The 26,273-nt window shown below is 44.3% G+C and overlaps 2 long non-coding RNA genes across 2 annotated transcripts; both read left to right on the forward strand.

Moving 5' to 3' along the window:
* The first annotated feature begins 7,661 nt into the window (after positions 1-7,661).
* Positions 7,662-9,057, forward strand: LOC142290066 (uncharacterized). The gene is made up of 3 exons (XR_012750210.1): positions 7,662-7,732; positions 7,907-7,957; positions 9,017-9,057. It is a non-coding gene; the product is annotated as an uncharacterized LOC142290066 (long non-coding RNA).
* Positions 9,058-10,723: 1,666 nt separating this feature from the next.
* On the forward strand, positions 10,724-16,328 carry LOC142290074 (uncharacterized). The gene is made up of 5 exons (XR_012750211.1): positions 10,724-10,771; positions 11,871-11,933; positions 14,084-14,125; positions 14,389-14,450; positions 15,754-16,328. It is a non-coding gene; the product is annotated as an uncharacterized LOC142290074 (long non-coding RNA).
* The last annotated feature ends 9,945 nt before the right edge of the window (positions 16,329-26,273 follow it).

Below are 26,273 nucleotides of genomic sequence, written 5' to 3' on the forward strand. Positions count from 1 at the left end.
TAGAGCAGTCAGACTATGGAATGCCCAAAAGTCATAGTAATGTCAGATATTATATCAGTATTTAAAAAGGGACGGATGTTTTTATTACCGTACAACAAAAGGCATTGTGAGTAATCTAGAGAAAGAAAATGTACAACTGGTGGAGGAGGGTTGATCTTGATGGAGCTATCTCTTTTTTTATTCTATGTAACTATGACTGAAATGGTAAAAAAATGCTCTATATTTAAGGTCACAAACAATTGTGTCCATGACGGTTTGATTGACCATGTTATGTATTCTGGATTGGTTGTCGGTTGCTGCAGCCACTGCTGGTTATGAGGTGACGGAATGTTGTGACATCACGGTGACATTATATCAGCAACCGCCGCACGGAACTCCTTTGAGGGTTTGAAGTTAGTGGAGAGTGAGTATGACTTATATTAGCTCCTGATTTATGTCCTATTATATCTCTTGTGTCTGTTTTTTCTCATTTCCCTATATGTGTCTGTGATTTTTTATCTATTATCTTTCTATCCATCTATTTAAAAGGGCAGTTAGACAGGGCTGGTGGCACATGTACTATGGGGGCACCAACAAGCCTCTACTGGGCTAATGCAGCAAATATAATTTTCACTCTAGAGGGACACGATCGATCTATCTATCTATCTATTATCTATCTATTATCTATCTATTATCTATCTATCTATTATCTATCTATTATCTATCTATTATCTATCTATCTATTATCTATATATTATCTATCTATCTATCTATCTATCTATTTATTATCTATCTATTATCTATCTATCTATTATCTATCTATCTATCTATCTATGTATCTATCTATCCCTCTATCTATCTATCTATCTATCTGTCTATCTATCTATCTGTCTATTATCTATCTATCCGTCTATCTATCTATCTATCTATCTATCCCTCTATCTATCTATCCCTCTATCTATCTATCTATCCCTCTATCTATCTATCTATCCCTCTATCTATCTATCCCTCTATCTATCTATCTATCTTTCAATCCCTCCAACTCTTTTGCAATGTATCCATCCATAGATGAGAACAGTGTTATGTATAAATTAGGTATAATTAGAAATATGGAAATAATCGCCATAATCTTTATCACCAATTTCAGGATAACTGAACCTTATTTTCGCCTCTTCTTAAATCCTTTATGTTCTGTTCCTTTCTTCTCTATAATGGACTCTTTTTCTCCCTTTAACTCTTCAGAAATATCAAAATAGAAATTTGATTTCCTGAACTATAAATACAATTTCTTCTTTCATTCTTTTTTTGATCATTTTAGGTTTTTATTGTGGGCGAGAGAGAGAGTTATTAGTGAAAAAAGGTAAGTGCAAGTGTATCCCAAATGTACAATTTCTCTCATAGACCGGGGCCACTTTCTGGCAGAGAGTCACCTTCTATATCACCCATCATCTCCTGCAATGTTCCTTCCCATAGGGGAAACATTTAAAAGGGTGGTCCAGCACCTCAAATGTATTTTCTTTCTATCTATCCTTACCCCCTAACCAGTTTTGTAATTATCGTTATTACACAATTCTCTACACTATTCTCTATCTAATCCCTAAAGATGTTTTATTTTTATGGCTCTTCCTGAGACTTTTCGTTTAAGAAGAGTCTGAAACGTGACGTCACAGAAGGCTGGGGCTGCAGTCACTCCACCCTGTGTCCATGGCCCCTCCTGGAACAAGAGGTCATGAAGGGGCAGCGCTGCAGTTACTTACTGTTTGTTGCATTGCCGCCACCTCTGAGGACGTCCTGGATCCATGTTGATGGATGTTGTGGGATATGAGTGCAGACAGCGCTTAGATGATGCTCCTCTCCCAGATGCAGATGTGTGGCTGGAGCCTCATTTAAATTTTGGGATATTCAGCCATAAAGGAGATTTCATTTTACAATAGACCAGAACCTGGGAAATAAAAGATGTGCAGTTTTATGTAACGCAAAGCTCCTAATACACATTACAATTGAGGTCTCTATTCTATAACTGCTCCCTACTGATCATAGAACCATCCAGTCACCATTGATGATCTTCTCTTATCAGCTATGGAGCAGATACAATCAGTTCTCATTGTCTTCTTTACTTCTTATTAGGATGAATAATATATCAGAGGAGGACGAGGACTATCCTGATGACATGTATGTATCATATATATGAAGCTGCTTCTCCTATATTCTCCCAGGAGATGTCTGCATGGGTTACATTAAGGCTCAATAGTAGAATTTATCTTCCATTTGTATGTGTAATATTATTAATTGTTTTTTTTCTTTGCCTTTTCTTTAATAGCTGGATAGAGAGAGTGAGAAACTGGAAGCCGAGATACCGGTATTGATCTTTCTTGTTCTTCTTACCTCATTGATATCGGATAGTATGTGCACCCGGGGGGGGGGGGTTAATATTATTAAAAACAGTTTCCCTGTTTTTGTTATGAAGCCACATCCATATAATAAACACGCCCATTTGGATGCCACACCCATCTTGTTAGCCACACCCATTTTCACACACATTCCTCAACCAACAAAATTCAAGTAATGGCAACTAAAAGTATCAGCGCTTTCCCCTTCTTACCCCACTGATATCCTCATGTATAGTCTCATTGCCTCCTGCCAAGTACAAGATGTTCCCATCAAACTGTCAGTCACTTCTTAGTATTGTGAATGGTATTAAATACGTTTTTCTATAAATTTTCAAAATTAGTACTAAAGAAATTCCAGGCTGCCTCTGACCATCATTAATCTATGGGGCCTCTGAGAAAGTTCTCAGAACGACGCTCCATAGGAATCGACGGGCGTCGTGGGACATTACTCTTTGCATTATGTCTGAACTTCCAGGATTTATTTTATTAATAAATTGGTGAACAAAAGAGTGTGGGGGAGTGTTTATTAAAATAATTTTATTTTCCTGTGTCTGTGTTTATTTTTAACTCTACTCTTGCCGGGTTGGTAATGGGGGTGTCTGATAGATGCCTCTCCACTACTAACACTGGGACTTGATCACAGCTGACAATTCACACCCCAAAGGTATCAAGCCCCATGCGCACTCTGCAGTTTTTGATGCATTTTTGGTGCAGCTTGTAGTGACCTTTTAGTCATCACAAACTGCATGCTTTTCCTTCCCCAGCAAAGTCTATGAGATTTCAGATTTGCTGTGCGCACGTTGCTTTTTTGCCTGCATTTTTGTGGTATAGAGAAGGGCTGCACACCAGTGATAGTGCAAGGGGAATAAATACAAAGCAGAAACTGCTGTATCAATACTGGCGTGAAAAATCCAATAGCTATATGTGAAAATAAAAATATGACAATGGAATTTGCATTACTGCCATGAAATATGAATAAAGAGAAATTTAGCTACTGAATTGATCAATACAACAGCCCCAACACCTCAACACGGTATTCTCTTACATTTTCACATATAGCTATTGTATTTTTCATGACAGTATTCACACAGCAGTTTCTGCTTTACATGTATTCCCCTTGTATAGTCACTGGTGTGCAGGCCTTCTCTCTATATAGTGAAGTTTTTTAGGTTTTTGCACCCAGTTCAGACTTAAGGCCACTTTACACACAGAGATAAATCTTTGGCAGATCTGTGGTTGCAGTGAAATCATGGACATATTGTTCCATTTGTACTCGGCCACAAACCTGGCACTGATTGTCCACAATTTCACTTCAACCACAGATCTGCCGCAGATTTATCTCTGTGTGTAAAGGGGCCTTTAGAATGGTGTTCCAGATATTATTTCTTAATTGCATATTTGTGGTGACCACAAAAATGCAGCATGTCAATTCTTTTTGTCAATTCTTTTTGTGTTTTTCCCTGCATTTTCACCCATTGAAAAATACATAGAAAATGCACAGTCAAAAAATGCATCATAAGCGTACCAAAACCGCATGCGTTTTTTTGCCACAAGATGCGGGTTTTTTCCCGCAAGGTGCATTTTTATAGTTACGACAAAAGCGCAGCGTGCGGTCATACGCTACCCCGTATTGCCACTCCATCAGTGCAATCTGGAGAGCTGGCCAAAGCACCAGACTTAGCGTATCTAATAGATGTCCCCCATCCTAGGCCTTTATGTCTCCCATTTTGGGCCTATATTTCCCCCATACTATCCCCCCCATATCTCCCATCCTGGGCCCATATATTCGCCATCCTTGTACCCTATGTCCCTTATCCTGTCCCTTTATATCCCCTATCATGGTCCCCAATGTCCTCCATCCTAGTCCCCTATGTCCCCAATTTTGGCCCTCATGTCCTCCAAACTGGGCCCATCTCCTTGCCCCTTATGTCCTCCATCCTTGTCCCCCAACTTCTCCATCCTGAGTCTGTATTTCCCCAATCCTTTGCCCATATGTTCCTTATTTTGGGCCTTTATGTGCCCCATCTTTTGCCCTTATGTCCTCCATCCTGGGTGCAAATGTCCCCCATTCCTATGCCATATGTCCCTTATACTGAACCCTTATGTGTCCCATCCTGGTCCCCTTATATGCTTCTTTAGGGACCCGTATGTCCCCCATTCTCCTCCTGTATGTCCTCAGTCCTGTTTTTTTTTGTCTTCAATCCTGGTCCCCTATTTTGCAACATAAAAAATAAAGATTCTTCTTATGTCTCTTCTCATTCACAATGCCCCTTTTTCTCTATGTGCAATGTGGACAAGGCCATGTGTTGGCGATGTGCATGCCAACGTCAGCTGCCGGCCTCTGATAAGCCAGTGGCCATTTTAACTATTGCATTGCAGGAAGCTGGTGCTTGTTTTGTACTGAAATCCATTTCAACTGAATCTGTGTCCAAGAATGCACATTCAGTTGAAACTGGTGGGTCCCCGATCTTCAGCACTGGATCGGTGACTGCTTTTTGCTGGTTCGGGCAACTGACAGTCATTTTAACAATCAGTAAGTATCGGCTGAATCCCACCCCTCTGTAACAATAAGGGGTGGAATACATAGTGATGGCATCATGACATTGCCGCTATCACTTATGGGCATTTATCGATATGAAGGATAAAATTTAATTAATAGAGAATTGAGACCACTTTGAATCCGTCATACTGTTGCTCATCCCTTTACATCATAAGATAGCAATGAGGTCATGAGTGAAATACAGTAATGCTGTAAATTTACCCTGATTTCTGCACGACCAACTGTTGTCTTGGAGTCCTAGAATAAAGGACAATCATCCTGTGCAGTACAATCTATGTGAGTGTAGAGCTGTATAGATTCTGGAGGTTATGTCCATGCTGTTATCTGACACACAGGTTATATAGAGAATATTTCTTCATATGAGCCAAGGTGTTAGTGATTCTAACAACAGCTGTATGTTCTATTATAGGCGTTACAAATTTCGGAAATCGTCCCGCCGTCCTTCTCTGAAGACAATACCGTAAGTTGGTGTAATAAACAGAAATATTGTAAGAGGGTCTCCAATATAACCTATTTCCTAAATCAATGCATCTATAAGGGAAAATGATGTAATAAGAGTAGGAGATTCATGAGGATTTCACATCCCACAATGTCACTGAGCCACCATCAGCAGACACAGGGCCACTCATGTATAAACACTTCTCTGAAGACAGTCTCATTGTGGGCCATCACAGCCAATCAGAATACAGATTGCAGCATTCCAGATTCCTTTAAAATGAGAGAGTTAATCTGATTGGTTGCTGTGAGTAATATGGACGCTTTTTCTTAGAGCACTTTTTATGGAGCATGCCTGGGAGTTTTATGATATCATATACTGTATATCTTCCACACACAGTCCACCGTACATGGCAGCGACTGGAGCTATAATTCAGCCCTGGCATTTAAAAGCACACAGGCCCATGCCGACTCTGTCCTCTTCCACAGATTGGGGTCTTTAATGCTTCAATTTCTCTGCCTGTGGGAAATCAAGGATTACTACCACCTATATTTCCAATAATACCGCTATACAAGATTTAACAATATTAATATTGCAATATAACAGAAAAAACAAAGCCGCAGCTGATAATAAAGGGGCAAAATTGTAAAAGAAAACCATGAAAAGAAAGAACCCCAATAAAAATTAACTTTTAATAATTGTCTGTGAAAGTCAGATGACCAACAAACCCTAGTAGTGAGGGCAGGTGACGAAGACTGCCAAAAATCACAACAATAATTACATACCCAATAGAAAGGGAATACACTGACCCTAGAAGACCTATACTTATCCCTAACTAGCAGTGGAGGGTATGATGCCCTAGGTTTGTGGCACGCCATTCACTGTCGGGAATCCCTACAATTCCCTAAATCACCCTGCACCCCAATGTGAAGTGCCCCCACAATTATTAGAAATAACAATTATACATGACCAGTAATTACACCCAGACAAGTATAACCTAACCAAGTTATGCCCTTAATAATAAATAGATGCTTATCTGAAAAAACGGGGTTCACAAATTAAATATCCTGAATGGTAGTCCCTAGATACACCATTCAGAGTATCTAATTTCTGAACCCCATTTTTTCAGATAAGTAACTATTCATTATTAAAGGGAACCTGTCACCAGGTTTTCCTCTTATGGGTTACGACCCCCACCAGTCAGCCCTTTTATACAGCACTCAAGAATACTGTATATAAGAGCCTAGGCCTCTCTGTATAATGTAAAAAACAGCTTTATAATACTCACCTAGGGGGCAGTCTTGTTCAATGGGTGTCGCTGGTCTCGGTACGGTGCCTCCTCCATCTTGTACAGCGTGCTTTCAATCTAAGTCCCCTGGGCCCTGTTTTATCCTCATCTTCCCTCGCCTTCATCCTTTTCCACTGGTGCTTCAGTCGTTCTACTCTAAAAAGTGACCTGCCGGTGACCTGGAGGGCACTCTTCAATGCATCTCTATGGGAGCCTCTTTCTGGCCTCGTTCTGGCTCTCATAGATGTCTGTGATGTAGCTTCTGACTTCCAGCTAGTGAGAAGCTACGGGCACAAGATGGCACCGTGGACTGGTGTGGCGTTGGTAAAGTATTAAAACGTTGGAAGGTGACTATAAGACGGGGGTAGGGTGGAACCCTGTGCCTCCTTATAATACTAATTGTTTTGTGCAGCCTTTAATAATTCTCCCCATGACCCCTTATAATAATGATCACAGACCTACTTCTAAAAATACAAACACTCCTGTGCATTGTTTTATTAATAAGAACAATAATAATAATAATAATTCCTCCTGTGTTCTTCCTATAATGATAATATTTCCCCAGTGCGTCTTCTTATAACCCCCCTACTGTGCCTCCTTATAGTAATGCAGCACCTACACAGTTATTTGCCAATTTTCCATGGTTCCCATAGAGTATGGTGCCCCCCATACAGAATGATGTTCCCACACTCCTCTGTTGAGGACAATGTGGAAGGACTGTCATACTTTTGGGCATCCTGAAGATGTCGGTACTGCTAATAGAGTTGCAATTGATGCTGCACACGCCAGGACTGGCCCATCTGGTATTTGACAGAATTACCTGATGGCCAGTCCGGCCCTGAATGACAGCCTCCATTATGCTATTGGTTGGTATCTGCAGGATAACAGGGATGACGGATAGAAATGCAGAACTTTTCAGTAAACTGTATTATATAAAATGAGTAATTATAAGAATGGTAGTTTCTGAGAATCGTTATATAGAGTCTATGTTATGTGTCTATTAGTGAGGAAGTGGAAGGAGAAGATGACGGCGTGGAGACCATCCATCCGAGACCGGCCAGGAAGGATAAGACCAGAATGTAAGTAGAGAGATGGTGAGAATATCACGTACTCGCCGGCATTCAACATTCGGAGACTCCAGGAAAAAGTTACCCAGAGACACATCTATAGCAGTTGTGTTCAGTCAGGTAACTTTCTCCGGAGACTTCCTAAGCATCAATTCTTCTAACCAGAGTCGCATTTGCTTATTTCAGGCGCTTTGGAAGATCTGTGAAAATCGCGTGGGAAAGAAGAGAGAGACTGCCGTAAGTAATCCACGACCTTCAATGGTTGAAGTCCTCAGTAATTTTTCACTGTAAGGGGTACTTTACATGCTGCAACATCGCTAGCAATTGCTAGCGATGTCGAGCGCGATAGCACCCGCCCCCGTCGTACGGCCGATATGTGGTGATCGCTGCCGTAGCAAACATTATCGCTAAGGCAGCGTCACACGCACATACCTGTTCAGCGATGTCGCTGTGACTGCGAACAACCCCTCCCTCAAAAGGGAGGTGTGTTTGGCGTCACCGCGACGTCACTAAGCGGCCGGCCAATAGAAGCGGAGGGGCGGAGATGAGCGGGACGTAACATCCCGCCCACCTCCTTCCTTCCTCATTGCCGGCGGCCACAGGTAAGGTGAGGTTCCTCATTTCTGCGGTATCACACATAACGATGTGTGCTGCCGCAGGAACGACGAACAACATCGTACCTGCAGCAGCAACGATAATTGGGAATAGAGGGGCATGTCACCAATTAGTGCTTTTGCACATTTTTGCGACAATTCAAAATCGCTCATAGGTGTCACACGCAACGACATCGCTAACACGGCCGGATATGCGTCACAAATTCCGTGATCCCAACAACATCGCTTTAGCGATGTCGTAGCGTGTAAAGCGGCCTTAAGACATAGCTACAAACAGTGGAGTAAATTCAACATCTGAGGTCCTACACTACCTGTTATACTGATGAATTGATATGTGGTAGAGGGGCTTTTAGCCCCCGATGGCAACAGATCCCGATGTGACTGTGATCCCTGCGCTCCTTATAGCTATGTGTAAATGGTCGTCTCTCCCCGACCTCCGCGCACTGGTACAATCCCTGATTTACAAAACCCAAACAAATGACAGCACAGACGCCATAACACTTACATCTTATTCCATCCACACACTATGGAGTCTGGTGCCGGTCATTTCTTCCTAATTACTCCCTATAGCTGCGCCCCTGAGTTACACTAATTGTCATAGCATTTATTAACGAGACGCTCTATATACATGGGGCTTTCTGTAAGTGTCACTGGCTCTAACAAATGCTACATTTTCATATAGGCCGACGAGAGAAGTAAAGGAAGCCTGGTCGAGCACGGAGTCCATCAGGTGAGTCACTAGGACTGTCACTGCATTTATTGATGCATTTTTTATGCTTTTTCCCCATTATTTGGTTTTTTTTTTGGTGCAGGTGTTTAGCCGTTTTTTTAAGTGTTTTATAGTACAAAAAAGCTTTGATTCTGCACTAAAAAAGTAACTGCAGTTATTTCCATGTGTTTTAGGCTCCATATTGAAGCCTCTAGAGAAAAAAGCACCAAAACCGCACAGTTCAGCGGCGTCTTTAGACGAACACTGGGTGAGGTTTTCACTGAATCACATCCACTTCATTTGGAGAAAATAATTTTTTTGCAAAAAAACAAGCTGAAAACAATGCAGTATTTATGCTACATGTGAACACGGCCTAAATGTCCAAGCAAAATGGATGTGATTTAATGAATTCTCCCCTGAATGTTCGTCTAAAGACGCCGCCGAACTATTCGGTTTTGGTGCTTATTTTCTCTATAAGCTTCTAGATGGAGCCTGAAAAAAAGCAGGTAAAATAAAAAACGCAGAGCGGCGCTGATCTGTCCACTATTCACTATGCAAGAGGCCGCGTTCTTGGGCTCAGCAGCGCCACCTGCTGGAGCTGTGCAGAACTGTGCGCTGTCCTATAGAATTCTAAATTTATCAGAAAAATTTCTCCTGCTCATGAATGGTGGATTTATCTCCACTAGGGTGGGTTCACATTATTCAATTGAGGCGTATTTCTCGTTATGTTTTTCCAAAATCACAGCAAAGACCATTACAATAAACGCACCATGATTGCAATGTGTGTACACGCTCTAACCCTCTCTTATAATGGATTATGTTTTTTAGTGCTGAGGAGACAGAGGAGATAGAAGAAACAGAAGAGAAGACCCCCATCATAGAGATTAGAGAGGAAAACATCAAGGAGGAAAATATCAGGGAGGATAAAATCAAGAAGGATAACATCAAGGAGGATAACATCAGGGAGGATAAAATCAAGAAGGATAACATCAGGGAGGATAACATCAAGGAGGATAACATCAGGGAGGATAAAATCAAGAACGAAAACATCAGACCGTAAGTAAAGAGATAGTGATACAGATATATAGGGTGTATACAGCTGTGGATGTGTAATGTACTGCATTTTTTATCCGTGTAAAACCCCCTTTAGTTACACTAATTGTCATAGCATTTATTAACGAGACGCTCTATATACATGGGGCTTTCTGTAAGTGTCACTGGCTCTAACAAATGCTACATTGCTACATTTTCATATAAGACCAACACAAGCAATTGTCCCCAATCAGGAAACAAATCAGTGGTTCATGGTTAAAACATTAATTTTTATTACATAATTAAATAACACACATTTTTAAAAAAAACAGAAAAAATCCCGTAGGGACACTATTAATTCCCAGAAACCATTTGTTACCTCCAGACATCCAGGAAGTACCTGTTATATAGCCCCACTCATGTCTGGATGTAACAAATAGTTTCTGGGAATTAATAGTGTCCCTACGGGATTTTTTCTGTTTTTTTTAAAAATGTGTGTTATTTAATTATGTAATAAAAATTAATGTTTTAACCATGAACCACTGATTTGTTTCCTGATTGGGGACAATTGCTTGTGTTGATCCAGTTGAATTTAGTGGCATGAATATATGGTCAGGTGTTTTGTTGATTAATTACATTTTCATATAGGCCAACGGGAGAAGTAAAGGAAGCCTGGTCGAGCACAGAGTCCATCAGGTAAGTCACGGTCATTGCATTTATTGATGCATTTTTTATGCTTTTCCTCCTTATTTGATGCGTTTTTTGTGCAGATGTGAAGCCGCGTTTTTAACTGTTTTTATAGTACAGAAAAGCTTTGATTCTGCAGTAAAAAAGTAACTGCAGTTTTCTCCATGCCTTTTAGGTTCCACATTGAAGCCTCTAGAGAAAAAAAGCACCAAAACCGCACAGTTCAGTGGCGTCTTTAGACGGACACCGGGTGAGGTTTTCATTGAATCACATCCACTTATTCTTGGACGGTTAAACAAAGCAGAATTTTTGTGCAAACAAACAAGCAGAAAAAAATGCAGCATTTATGCTACATGTGATCACGGCCTAAATGTCCAAGCAAAGTGGATGTGATTTCATGACTTCAACGCCCGAATGTTCGTCTAAACCTATACGGGCATGTAGGTCATAGGAAGCTGAATAAAATGATACTAATATCTGCGATCTGATTTCTTATTCTAACAATAATAATATTTTTTCTTTCTATAGCGCCATCATAGTCCACAGCACTTTACATTTCAATCTTATTCCAGAGAAAGCCACGTTTGCTTAATATGTAAAAAAGTTAAGATCTTTGGGCCGGACACAGATCTCCCTGAGAATCTACCTGCAGAGCTTAATTTAAATAAAAGGGGGTGTTACTGGTGTGAGACATGTTATGACTTACAGTCTGCTCTCCTAAGATACATGTCTCACACTGGTAGCACCTCCTTTTATTGAAAATAAGCTCTGGATAGAGATGTGTGTCCAGCCCATAGCTTTTAACATCTTATTGACATATTAAGAAAATGTGGACTTTTCTGGAATAAGACATTGGATCGCAGATATCAAGGTATCATTTTATTCAACTTCCTATGATGTACATGCCCATGTAGCTGACTTAGGAGGGATGATTCAACTGATAATTTCCCTTTAACTCATTGCATCCTTTTAGGAGACTCACCATATACATGATATTTTTTGATGTTTTAAGTATCTGAGTTTCAAATCACTGTATATATTGTCATATACTGATCAGAATGATAATATGAAGTGTCTACATGTCAATTTGTCTGGATTTTTTTTCAAGAAACAAATGTAAATGGTGGATACCTAAATTCTTGAGAAGAAGCAGGAGCAACATCAGAAACATGTAAGTATTTTAACCCGTTTTCCCAAAGGATGCGTCCTTATGTCCTAACTGCTGTCTTCCAAATGCAAAATTATGCAATGGTTTTTCCCAGTAGTTACAAGGCCGAAGATCTGTCGTCATGCAGTGAATGTGAAAGTGCTATTTATACAATGAGTTATTACCATAATTTTCATAATATATACTGTATGAGCCCTCACATAGTTCTCCTAAATACAGTATGAGCCCCTACATAGCTCATCTATAGAGTATGAGCCCCCACATAGTGTCCTGTATACATTATGAACCCCCACATAGACTCCTATATACTGTATGAGCCCCAAAATACCTCTACTAGATAGCGTATGAGCCCCAACATAGTCCCTATGTCGCGGGCGGAGGAGGGGACGCCGCGCTCTCCCTACTGCTCGGGTCCGGCTGCCGCTGCGGCTGCTGCGGCCTGCTGCTGCCGCTGCTCGGTGGCTCGAGCGATGGGCCGGATCCCGGGGAACTCGAGCGGCGCTCCTCGCCCGTGAGTGAAAAGGGGTTGTTTGGTGTGGGAATTGTTTATTGTCCGTGACGCCACCCACGGTTGTGGTGATTTGTTGACACCACCGCTGCTCTGTATGGAGATCCCGGGAGGGATGGTATGGAGCAGCCAGTTGTTGTGTTGCCCCTCCGTGGGTAGGGATTGGTGATCCCGGGGCCCAGTGATGAGGTGGGAGATGCAGGGCTTGGTGGGCGCAGGGACGCGGGGGCAGCGCTGTGCCTTGCGGCACTGTGGTACTCACTCAGCCTGAGACGATGACACAGTTCTCGGTAAAACACACGGCTGGAAAGACGGTTCCCACGGACGGCTGCACTTGCTTTCCCCAGTTGGTGACGGTGACGGTCCCTCTGTCCTGCACCTAAGTTGATAATGGTTGCGATGGGTTCCCACTGGTAACCCGCTCCCCGGCTTGGATGTGGGCCGGAGGAGCCCTACTTTGCCCGCAGGCGCTGGCCCTGAGAAACTGGTGCCCTGGCGGTGGCGGTGTCTCTCTGTTACGGTCGGACTGTTGCCTTCAATCGGGACTTGGTTGTTTGGAGACAGACGTCCCCATCACTGACGGATTTGGCAAATTCACGGCGACTCCTAGCCTTGCCGGGGTCCGAGAGGCCCCTGCCCTGGTGCTGACTGTTCTTCGTATACTGCTCCAGACCGCCGGGCCACTACCCGTCCGCGGTCCTTCCAGCAACCTCCGAGCAGTCCCCCTCCAGACTATCACCGCCGTCTGCTGACCTTGCTGTCACTGTCCGGGCACACAGCCGGACCAACGTCAGGCTTTACTACTCTCACTTTTACTCCTTTTCTGTTACTTCAGCTTTTCTCTTTAGCTCCACTGCTACTTCCTTCTACTTCACTCCCCTAAACTGCACTGCCTGGTTCTCCCGCCTCCAGGGCTGTGTACTCCTCGGTGGGCGGAGCCAACCGCCTGGCCCACCCCCTGGTGTGAACATCAGCCCCTGGAGGAAGGCAACAAGGATTTTGATAGCCTTGGTGTTCCTAACTGGGGTGTAGGGTGTGGTGGTGTGATGACCTGTGACCCCTGGCTTGCCCAGGGCGTCACACCTATACACAGTAAGGGCCCCAACATAGTCCCTATATAAAGTATGAGCCCCTACATGGCCCTCCTCCTCAATCTACAATTATACATGTCCCATATATATATATTTATATGTATATATATATATGTGTGTATATATATATGTATATACATACATAAAGTATATATAAAGAAAACATATACTCACCTTGCTCCCATTTCCCTGCTGCTGCGCTCTGCTTTGGTCTCCGATGCACTGACTCTCTGCACAGCGGACACAATGATGTGATGTCATCGCCTCTGCTGTCTCAATTGCACTTGGTGATTGGTGGAAGAAGGAGCCGTTGGCTTTGTTCTCCAATGTATTCAGCACTATCTGCATCCTGGTGAATAAGAGGGCGGTGACACTGGGATGTCGGCGGTGGAGAGAATGGTGCCGGCCGCACTTTACCCAGGTCTGATCTATATCATGTGGAGATGTATATGAGACACGTCAGACATTCTGCTCATTGTCTGTGTCGCTATAGGACTAGGATTTCTTCCTCATTATTATTTTACTTGCTATTTACTTGTTATCATTTCTTCCAGCAGCAAAAAGGACAGCAAAGAGAAAGCGAGCCGTCCACCAAAGTAAGGAAACATTTCCCCCATTGTTGTAAATAACATTTTGTTATTCTGAGCCTCATAATATAATTAGATATATTTGTGTCTTCCCATTATTTCTCTATTCTATATTGTATATATTTAACCGAAGAAAACAATATTTCACTGTCTATCTATTCGAGAGAGAAAAGCATTTCCCTTTTCAGTTCCCGACTTCTAAACTCACTATCTCTCCCGTCCTTCCTTTTCCATTTTAAACACTTTTTACCAATTGTTTGTCTTCCTTTTAGGCTCTTCAGATTATTTTCATGCTGCATCAGCAAAAGCGTGACAGAATGAAAAAAGAAAAAACGTAAGTATTTTTTCAAGTTTTTATTGAAAGATTTTAAGATTTACGAGTTCTTTTCAGTATCATCTTATCAATATGTAGTATAAGCCCCTCCTGTATACAGCACAAGTCCCCACACAGCTCCTATACACAGTATGAGCCCTCACATAGCCCCGATATCAGTATGAGTCTGCCCATTGCTCCTTTACACAGTATGAGCCCTCCCATAGTCCCCTATATATAGCATAAACCCCACATAGCCCCCTATACACAGTACGAGCCCTCACATATCCCACTATACACACCGTGAGTCCCCACATAGCCTCCTATACACAGTATGAGCCCTTACATAGTTCCCTATATATCATAATCCCCACATATCTCATTATACACAGTATGAACTCTCACATATCCCCCTGCATACAGCTTGAGTCCCCACATAGCCTCCTATACATAGTGTAAGCCCTCACATAGCTTATACATAGGCTCCTATATAAAAGTATAAGCCCCTGCTTAGCTCCCTATATACAATCACACATCCCATACACAAACTAATAAAAAAAGAAAACACAACACCTAATCACCTCGCTCTGCTGGGGCTGGGGCTCCTCTTCTTCTTGTGGCTGGTGCATACATGTTTGTGTCAATGCTATGATGTCACAGAAAAGGAGATGAGCTCCCCTTAAACTACGCTGCCATTCTGTATTGGTGCCAACAGAACCCCAGGAGAACTCCTCTTCTGGAGATGTGCACCACCCAAAGGCAGCACACAAAGCATGATAATGAAAGCGTTCTGGACATGGGCTCCCCACAGAAGCCAGATTGCCCTAAAAAAATTCTGCCTATGTGTATACACACACACACACACACACACATATATTGTTTACAGGTCTTTAACTGACTATCACTCCCTGGTATTTCCATCTTACTCTATGTCCAGTTTCTTGACTATACAGACTCAGCTCTTTTGATTTGCACTTTCCTCATGTTTCAGGTAATATTTATGTGCACTTTTTAGAGTTCCCTTATAGAACTGTGCAATATTTTATGAATTGAGGTTGCATCCTGCTGTGTGTAACTTTTATGATCTACTACATTTAATTTTTTTAATTTTTTTCTTACTGTATTACATTTTGCACTTTGCCATTTTGTGAGTTTTGTAGTTATTTTTTTCACTGAGCTATAATTATCTCTCATGCATAGGAGTACTGACACAATCGATTACACTACTGTAATACATATCTTTTATTTTTTGTATTGTTGGTTTAATAAGTCATTACTATATGCACTGTGACTATTAATTGGTTTTGATGTGTGTTCTTCGCAGATCTTTCAGCTGTAGTTATCATGGAATCTAACTACAATAAGTATACCAGAGGATTAATAATTGTTTAACGATAAAAGGAAGACAATGGTTCAGTTGGGAAAGCCGGGATAACTGTATAACATTAAAAGAAACCCCAATAAGATAACTGATCCCCTAGACAATTGGGAATCCCTTTAGAGGCTATATTCCTTTGTGGATTTTGGGAAGTGCATAGAAGGATGGTAATATAAGGGTGTTGTGTACAAAAAAATTAAATTCTTTTGAGATGAGGTGACTATCTATAGCATCGATGAGCAGAGATGTCAATGAGTCACAGTAGGCACAGGTAGGGTCATTACACAAAATCTCGTATGTTTCCCCATCTCTCAGGATTTAGTAACACATAGATGTGGAAGTTTCACAATCCAGTAATACCATATTACCCTCCTTATCAGAGGGTTTAATGATAATCTCCTGGTTATTCTCAAGATCCTCCAAAATACAGACTTCTTCCCTGGGGAGGTTACACAGTGAAGGATCTCCATTTTTGTTAATCTATTTGTTTTTACCCTCTTTGATTTTGAGAACGATATCCACAGAGTTTAAATACCCATATGGTGGCATTTTAGTACACTTGGCCTTGAGATTAGTGAAATGGTCAAGGCTTCTTGTCATTTCACCCTCTGTAATTAGGTTGGTGAGGGTATGGATATCTTCAATGTCCTCCAAGGAGACACTCAGTTACTGATACTGTTCTATATCATGGCGCTTATAAAAATCGTGCCATTTTAATTTGCTACAGAAGAGGTTGAGATCCTGTAACATGGCCCAAGGCAATAGTCATGGGAGAAGGCTTCATTCTCCATGCCTGGGCACGCCACAGAAAATTGAATGTTTGGGTTGTGACTGTGTTGCGGTGCCTCGGGATCAGAGCCAGTCCAGTGTGTTGTACTTAGAACAGTACCGTCCTGTTTCTGCCATTCAATGAGGAAGTCAGTGAGTCTTACAGGGCAGTGGCCATAGTGTTCCATCGTCACATCTAGTGATAACGTGATGATGTGGATGTGAGGTATTCGGATAGCAGTGGATGGCAAATGGAAGAGTGCATGAGCGGCATCACTGCACATGTCTAGGAGAAAGGCAGAAATAATTAGATGTAAATGCAAAGAAGTGGAAGCAGGAGGAAAGGATGAAGGGTATTGGAAATGTTAGAGAAAATACAAGAAAGTATCACTATGTACTGCAAGTAGATAAAGGGAGAAGAAAAAATGAATCAAAAGAAGAATAGGTTTAAAAAAATGTAAAAAAGTCAAGAAAAATAAAGAAAATATAAAAACAAAACAAAAATAAAATGTAAAAAAAAAGAAGAAAAATAAAATAAAAAAGAAATAAAATAAAGAAAAATAAAGATAAAAAAATAAATAAAGTAAAAACAAGAAGAAAAAAAGAAAAGAAATAGAAAAAGAAGAATAAAATATAGACAAAAATAACAGGAGAAAAAGGAAGGAAAAAAAAATGTCTTCGACCAATACTTGATTGACGTGATCCCACAGCCCATGACAGGTTACGTGCGGTACTAAAAATAAGAGAGAAAATTATGAGTAATCTAAAAATAAACCAGATAGAGAACATGGAACTAAATATTAAGTATAACTAGTAATGTCTAAATCTGTTTAGGCCTTTAAGTTCCAAAGTTTGAAGGGTGAAGATCCAAAAAGGATTCCCTTTTCTTGAGAAGGGTAACCCTATTACCACCCCGTCTGTGTTGAGATATCTGTTCTAGCACTTGGAATTTAAGCTGTGAAAGTCTGTGTTCCTTCTGCTGGAAGTGGAATGATAGTGGTAGAGACATTTTCTCACAATGAATAGTGACTTGTGCTGTGAGATCCTCTCCCTTACTTGTTGCGTGGTCTTGCCTATATACAACAATCCACAGGGGCATTTGATTACATACACTACAAAAGAGGAGTCACAAGTAAAGAACCCATTGATTGGATAACTCTGCCCTGTTTGGGGATGATAAATCTTGTTTCCTTTAAGGACATTGTTGCACTGTAGTCAGTTGAGGCATGGAAATGACCCTCTTTTAGGCATCAATAAATGTGATTGGGTCAATCTTGGAGCCAAGGGATCCTCAGGGTACACTAGGGAAAGAATCTCCCCCCTACCCTTTTTTCTATCAGCCCCATACATTTGTTTACACTTTAGGTTAATTTCCACTATGACCCACTAGATCATTTATATATATATTGGGACATCACTTTTTGTTGATTTTAATTATAACTGATAAAGTTTTAATGTTATACAGTTATCATGGGCTATAAAGCTAGAAAACGATCCTGGCTTTCCCAACTGAACCAGAAAAAAGATGCCTCTTAACGCAGAAGACTCATTCAATGGTGCCTTACCCACATTGTTTCCAGCCTTATGAAAAATAATAGCATCTGGATCAGGAAAGAGACTACATATTTCAAGAAGGGAGTCAAGAGCATTCTTTCACCAAAGTCTTCTAAAGCTCTTCCAGTAGACGCTTAAAGTATCCAGAGAAGGGTTATATCACCGTACAATCTTTTGCAGGCTCTGTTTCATGCCCAGTGCACAAACGAATAACCAAATATCTATATAGTGACTCCTGAAAAAAAAATAAGTAAAGGAAATAATTGACAAACATAAAACTCCTGTCTGATGTAAAGCTTATTCTGCTTGGAAGACAATCTACCCTTCTGCCGTTACAAGATAAGAAATCCAACCCGTACCCCACCGGTGGCTGTTGCAGCTTCAACGAGCAAAGAAGGTGAAGAAAATCTCTCACCAATCAACCCGAGACTCTTTATATGTTGTGAAAGAACCATTCTGTATTGAAACATTATCAAGGGGCACAAATCATCATAAATCAATAAGTTATACCAACCCAACAGCCTGGTACCCAGGAAACTAGAAAGCAACTTACCAAGGATGCGTTACTGTCAACCACTCGCCTACATGGTCCTACCGTCTTGATCGCACATCATGAACATTCTTCACTGAATAGAAGAATTCACTCAGAGGCAAAAGCTCACCAATTAACTTATCATAAATGCAACAACCAAAAAGTCAAGATCGGACTTCTCCCACCAGGAAAACTATTTCCTTTTTTCTTTTCTCTGAACAGGAAAATGTACTCCAAGGCAAAAGTTCAACATTTATGTTTGAGGCTCCAGAAACACCTCGGTGATTTACAATATAAGCCTATTGTAGAAAATATCAAAATATTTATTCTGTATCAATAAATGAAGTTATTTTTATGACCGTGCATCTGGATCTTTTCCTGTTATCTCCCATTTATTGACGTCTTTGGCAGAGACGCTTTCCGTGCTCCTGACCCAATCAAGGTAACATGTGGTGATCTGGACTTACCCCTTTCCTTTCACCAATTATGTTCATATAAACTTAACAACTAGGCAAGATTGGACCTCTGCTGCCGGGAAAGTTATTCCCTTTCTTATAGCATTTTATTATTAGTTCAATGACAAAAAATTTTTAAAATTAAATACCTGTATAAAATTTCATTACAGAATAATATGCCAGATGTTCTTTAAGCCCTTCACCCCGAGGCGATTTATCGTTTTGTTTTAATTTTTTTGCTGCCCTTCTTCCGAGAGCCGTAACGTTTTTATTTTTCAGTCAATTTTCCATATAAAGCCCACTTTACACGTTGCAATTTCGTATACGATAGCATATGCGATTTGCAACGCCCCCATCGTATGTGCGGCACGTTCAATTTGTTGAACGTGCCGCAGACACGATTAAACCCCGTCACACGTACTTACCCGTCCATATGACCTCGATGTGGGCGGCGAACAGCCACTTCCTGGAGTGGGAGGGACGTTCGGCGTCACAGCGACGTCACGCGGCAGCCAGCCAATAGAAGCGGAGGGACGGAGCTGAGCGGGACGTAAACATCCCGCCCACCTCCTTCCTACCGCATTATCGGCGGCAGCCGTGGGAGGCAGGTAAGATCTGTTCAATGTTCCCGGGGTGTCACACACTGCGATGTGTGCTGCCTCAGGAACATTGAACAACCACACGTTCAATTTTAGAGACAGATACGATGTGTATGCGATGAACGTTTTAACGTTCAATCGCAATCGCACGTACCTGTCACACACTGCAAATGTAACTTACAATGCTGGATGTGCGTCACTTACGTGACCCCGCCGACACATTGTAAGATATATTACAGCGTGTAAAGGGGCCTTAAGGGCTTATTTTTTGCAGGATGAGTTGTACTTTTAAACAAAACCATGAGTTTTACCATATAGTGTACTGGAAAACGGCAAAAAAATTCCAAGTGAGGAAAAATTGCAAAAAAAATGTGATCGCACAATTGTTTTTGGGATATTTTTTTCACCGTGTTCACTATATGGTAAAACTGATGTGTGGGTGGGATGCCTCAGGTTGGTTTGAGTTTGAAGACGCCAAACATGTATAGGTTTACTTTTATCTAAGGGGTTAAAAAAAATTCACAAGTTTCTCCAAAAAAAGTGGCGTCACTTTTTGCGCCATTTTCCAAAACCCGTATAGTGTTCTCTTTTTTTTGCATGTCGAGATGACATTTTTAATGGTACCATTTTTGCGTAGATGCTATGTTTTGATCACCTGTTATTGCATTTTGCACAAAATTAGCAGTGACCAAAAATGTAATTTTAGTGTTTGGAATTGTTTGCCGCTACGCAGTTTACCGACCAGATTAATTAATTTTATATCTTGATAGATCGGGCATTTCTGAAGGCGGCAATGCTAAATATATGTATATTTTTTATTTTTTTAACCCTTTAATTTTCAATGGGGCACATGGGAAGGTGATTTAAACTTTTTTAGTTTTTATTTTAATTTTTTAAAACTTTTTTTTAACTTTGTTTCATTTTACTAGTCCACCCAGCTTGTTTATTTCTGTAGATCACTGCTGCACAGCTGAGATCTGCTAAAATGCAGCTTTCCTCTCATACTCAGCGATTTGCCAGGTGTAAGAGGAAGTGACTCATGATAGGTACAGGAGTCATCACATGACCCTATGCTACCATGGCACCGATTGGCTGCATGTGACCACATCACGTGACTTCCGATGGTAAACAAACGTTTACTGCGGCCGGCAATTACACCGCACTGTGACATTTTCACAGTGCAATCTAAGGTGTTAACAGACGCGGGTGGATCTTGGATCCACTCGTGCCTGGTAGGCACACATGTCAGTTGTTCAAATAAGCTGAGATACAGTATGTAGGGATTGTTGCCGGCTGCCCATGGCAGCCGGCGGGGATTACCCTGACACAATTCATGACGTACCCAATACGTCATGTGACATGAAGAGGTTTAACAGCTGTAAGCAAAAAGGCAGAGCATAATGTTCTGTACTACAAAAAAGGTGATCAGCTCTTGTTTTTCACAAAAAGACACCCCTTTCACCATGCTGCAACATATCCTGACCAGGTGAACGTGACAACAGATCTTTGTAAATAGGTCATGTCTAAGATTAGTTCAAGCCTCGGAGTTGCCCTCGGCTCCCCTCCTCTTACCTGTTGTCCCCCGACATGAGCTCCTGAAATCTCCAGAACTTAAAACAGAAAAAAGAATCAGCAATGGATTTAGAACATTGAGGTATCTGCTTCACCACTAACCAAATATTCAACTTTAAACACAATAGCAGCAGATGCCACCGCAAATTCCACAATCAAATCTGACTTGGAGGATGGACAACAAATATCAATGCACAGTGCATGTCGGCTTTCACCATCAGTGCACCCACTGCTTCCTTTTGCGCTTTGACCTGTTGCTGAAGTCTTCAAGCTGGTCACAGGAATTGACGCCAAGTTCCACCAACCAAGAACCAGAAGTGACTCCGCTCTGTACATCCCACCTACCAGAAGACCGCCTGCACACAGCAGAGCTGGAGTAGCAGGTAAGACATTTTATTAGTCACATGTGAAAACTATCTTGATGGCCGGCTTTGACTGACAGATGTTTCCTCAATCGCCATGCTTTGCCCTGCAGGGGAGTCCAGAGCACCGCTGACTGCACCGCTGACTGCACCGCTGACTGTACCACTGACTGCACCGCTGACTGCACCGCTGAGCTGGATTTATTTTATCATCTGAGTCAGAGAAATTAAATTATACATTTAACCAGGGGCAAATTAGCCAGGATGCGGGCGGCAGTTTTTGAAGGCGTGAGCCCCCCAGCCCCCGATGTATCACGTTTCACATGATTCCCTTCATAGATCATGTGATTACCACACAGGTGATCTGGTGCACATCTGCAGATGCAAATTGGTAGAGAAAAAATATATAATCGTGAAATATGTGATGCCCTGGGCAAGCCAGGGGTCACAGGTCATAACACCATCACACCCTACACCCCAGATAGGAACACCAAGGCTAACCTAAAATCCTTGTTGCCTTCCTCCAGGGGCTGATGTCCACACCAGGGGGTGGGCCAGGTGGTTGGCTCCGCCCACCGAGGAGTTCACAGCCCTGGAGGCAGGAAAACCAGGCAGATCAGTTAGGGAAGTGAAAGTGAGAGGAGTAAAGTGGTGGAGGAGCAAAGGAGAGGAGCTGAAGTAAGGGAAAGTGACAGTTAAGACAGCCTGAAGCTGGGCCGGGTGTGTGCCCCGGACTGAGAGACAGCAAGGTCAGCAGACGGCGGTGACTGTCTGCAGGGGTGGCTGTTTGGAGGTTGCCGAAAGGACCGTGGATGGGTGGTGGCCCGGTGGTACCGGAGCGGTATACGAAGAACAGTCAGCACCAGTGGAAGGGGCCTTTCGGATCCCGGCAAGGCTAGGAGTCGCCGTGAATTTGCCAAATCCGTTAGTGAAGGGGACCTCTGGGTCTCCCAACAAGCAAGTCCCGATTGAAGGCAACAGTCCAACCGTTACAGAGAGACACCGCCACCGCCAGGGCACCAGTTTCTCAGGGCCAGCGCCTGCGGGCAAAGTAGGGCTCCTCCGGCCCATATCCAAGCCGGGGAGCGGGTTACCGGTGGGAACCCATCGAAACCATCATCATCTTAGGTGCAGGAAAAGGGACCGTCACCGTCAACTACTGGGGAAAAGCAAGTGCAGCCGTCCGTGGGAACCGTCTTTCCAGCCGTGTGTTTTACCGAGAACTGTGTCATCGTCTCAGGCTGAGTGAGTACCACAGTGCCGTGCGGCACAGCGCTGCCCCCGCGTCCCTGCACTCCACCATGCCCTGCATCACCCACCTCATCACTGGTCCCCGGGACAACCAACCCCCTACCCACGGAGGGGAGGACTAACATCTAGCTGCTCCATACCATCACTCCCGGGATCCCCATACAGAGCAGCAGTGGTGTCAACAAATCACCACAACCGTGGGTGGCGTCACGGACAATAAACTATCCCAAAATCCAATCCCCTTTCACTCACGGGCGAGGAGCGCCGCTCGAGTCCCCGGGATCCGGCACATCGCTCGAGCCACCGAGCAGCGGCAGGCCGCAGCAGCAGCGGCAGCCGGACCTGAGCAGTGGGAGAGCGCAGCGTCCCCTCCTCCGCCCGCGACAACTTGGCGTCACGAACAGGATCTTACCACTCTGCCGTTGGGTAGAGGTGCGCCTTGTTACCGCCGGAGGTATCCGGCCGGAAAATTTCAGAAGCCGCCATCTTTGGCGCGAAAAGTTCCCGCTCGAGCATCTTCTCGAGTAGCAGAGGCGCAAAGGCCAAAACCCCGCCCCGATAGGGGAGGGGCTGGAAAGAGGCTAAGGGAGACGGAATGGCGGCTGGCCGCATGTGAGGTGGCTGTAAAAGCAGGGACACCAGGACCCTGTGGCCATCTTGTTGCCAGTTCCTGGAAAGCACGACCACTGAGATGTCCGCTCCAGCTAACAACAGCGAGACCCCCGCGCCCGGCACAGCGGCGTGGATAGAGAACCGGACTTCCCCGCTGAGTCATCGTCTGCAGGCCCGGATGGAGTTCCTCTTGGAGGAGTGGGAGGCCGACATGGTGGACGTGATGGCTGCTATGCGGAGATGCGAGGTGGAGAAAGATTTGGAGGAACGGGTAAGAGACCCACGTCCCTGTATTCCGGAGGGATCGGCCATCGCGGCTGAGGGGCCCGGCCTACACCCGCTCACTCTGCTGCCTCCCCCGCTACCCGCGTTAGTCACTGCCGCCCCGCCACTATGCCCGCTACCTGCCCAATCGGTAGCGGTACCCTGCCCGTCTGCCCAAGCGGACCGACCGGCTGCAGACGCCCGGGGTGGCCCTGAACTGTTTCCCCAGGAGCCACAGGAGCCAAGGCCCCTTGATGAAGATGTGTTGGAGGCCCCGGCAGTGATTGCACCGGGTTTCATGCCCGAGCCCGGGACTGTGGCGTGGATGGGGGCCAGAGTAGTTGAGTTCAACCAGCGTCAGCAGAATCAGATCTTCCAGATGATAGAGCAGTGGACCAGCGAGGTGGAAGCGCTGGTTGCGGCTGTCCCGATGTGTGCGATGGGAGCCGGCGTGATGGAGATCGAGGTGCCAAGGGCCAAGGAACCAGAAGCTGCGGCAGCTGGCGACAACCCGCCTGACGCAGGAATAAATGATGATGGCTCCGGCCCCGGCGCCGAGTTCACTGCTGAGTTTGAGGGGGCAAGTGAGCGTGCCCACTATGAAGGAGATCCAGTGATTTTCTACACCCCACGCACCGGTGGGAATGGATACCGGGCGCCCATGTCACAGCAAGCCTGTCATTGCATGTTTGATATGCTGGTGGCAGGGGATGGGTCCGCCTCTGCAGAAGACTCAGAGTAATGGCAGCGGAGCACCGTTGCACCATCCCCGTTGGGACCACAAGAAAGCATGTGTGTTTAAAGTGTGTTTGAAAAAGTTTTTGAAAATGAAAATTGATTACCGAAAAGTAACCTGATTGTCTACCGTGATTGGAAACCGGCTGTTGCCGGCACCGTTGTCCCCGTCGGGACCATTTAGCTGCATAGAAACTTCTATGAACAGGCCCGAGAACTTGCAGGGCAACCACAAACGTTAAGTGGGTTGTAAATAAATATGTTGTGCAGCTACCGTAACTGCCTCCGGAGAGGCAGGTTGGAGGGAGGGCCCGCAGAGGAGCAGGCTGGGGCCCAGCCACCACGGGAACCGGTGGCTACCCTCTAGAGGGGAAGGACAGATCCCGCTCGGGTAACTTGTGCTGGACTGTGGTCAAGGGGTGCTGCCTGGGCTTTAGGGGCAGCATCATCAGGGCCAGGTTACTTGGGTGGGAGAGAGCGGCAGCCGCAACCGTTTTAATGTTACCGTTTGCAACGTTTAAGTACCGAACCTCCCGATGTGGGATGATGTCATAAGTTGTATTATGTTTACCTTTTTTTTTTTTATATATTTTCAGAAAATAAAACCGGTGTTGGACGGGCAGCCCGCGGACGGTCTGCATTTTGCTAAGGGGGAATGTGACGCCCTGGGCAAGCCAGGGGTCACAGGTCATAACACCATCACACCCCACACCCCAGATAGGAACACCAAGGCTAACCTAAAATCCTTGTTGCCTTCCTCCAGGGGCTGATGTCCACACCAGGGGGTGGGCCAGGCGGTTGGCTCCGCCCACCGAGGAGTTCACAGCCCTGGAGGCGGGAAAACCAGGCAGATCAGTTAGGGAAGGGAAAGTGAGAGGAGTAAAGTGGTGGAGGAGCAAAGGAGAGGAGCTGAAGTAAGGGAAAGTGACAGTTAAGACAGCCTGAAGCTGGTCCGGGTGTGTGCCCCGGACTGAGAGACAGCAAGGTCAGCAGACGGCGGTGACTGTCTGCAGGGGTGGCTGTTTGGAGGTTGCCGAAAGGACCGCGGACGTGTGGTGGCCCGGCGGTACCGGAGCGGTATACGAAGAACAGTCAGCACCAGTGGAAGGGGCCTTTCGGATCCCGGCAAGGCTAGGAGTCGCCGTGAATTTGCCAAATCCGTTAGTGAAGGGGACCTCTGGGTCTCCCAACAAGCAAGTCCCAATTGAAGGCAACAGTCCAACCATTACAATGAGACACCGCCACCGCCAGGGCACCAGTTTCTCAGGGCCAGCGCCTGCGGGTAAAGTAGGGCTCCTCCGGCCCATATTCAAGCCGGGGAGCGGGTTACCAGTGGGAACACATCGAAACCATCATCATCTTAGGTGCAGGAAAAGGGACCGTCACCGTCAACTACTGGGGAAAAGCAAGTGCAGCCGTCCGTGGGAACCGTCTTTCCAGCCGTGTGTTTTACCGAGAACTGTGTCATCGTCTCAGGCTGAGTGAGTACCACAGTGCCGTGCGGCACAGTGCTGCCCCCGCGTCCCTGCACCCCACCAAGCCCTGCATCACCCACCTCATCACTGGTCCCCGGGACAACCAACCCCCTACCCACGGAGACGAGGACCAACATCTAGCTGCTCCATACCATCACTCCCGGGATCCCCATACAGAGCGGCGGTGGTGTCAACAAATCACCACAACCGTGGGTGGCGTCACGGACAATAAACTATCCCAAAAACCAATCCCCTTTCACTCACGGGCGAGGAGCGCCGCTCGAGTC

The sequence above is a fragment of the Anomaloglossus baeobatrachus genome, chromosome 1, assembly GCF_048569485.1.
Source record: "Anomaloglossus baeobatrachus isolate aAnoBae1 chromosome 1, aAnoBae1.hap1, whole genome shotgun sequence".
Taxonomy (NCBI): domain Eukaryota; kingdom Metazoa; phylum Chordata; class Amphibia; order Anura; family Aromobatidae; genus Anomaloglossus; species Anomaloglossus baeobatrachus.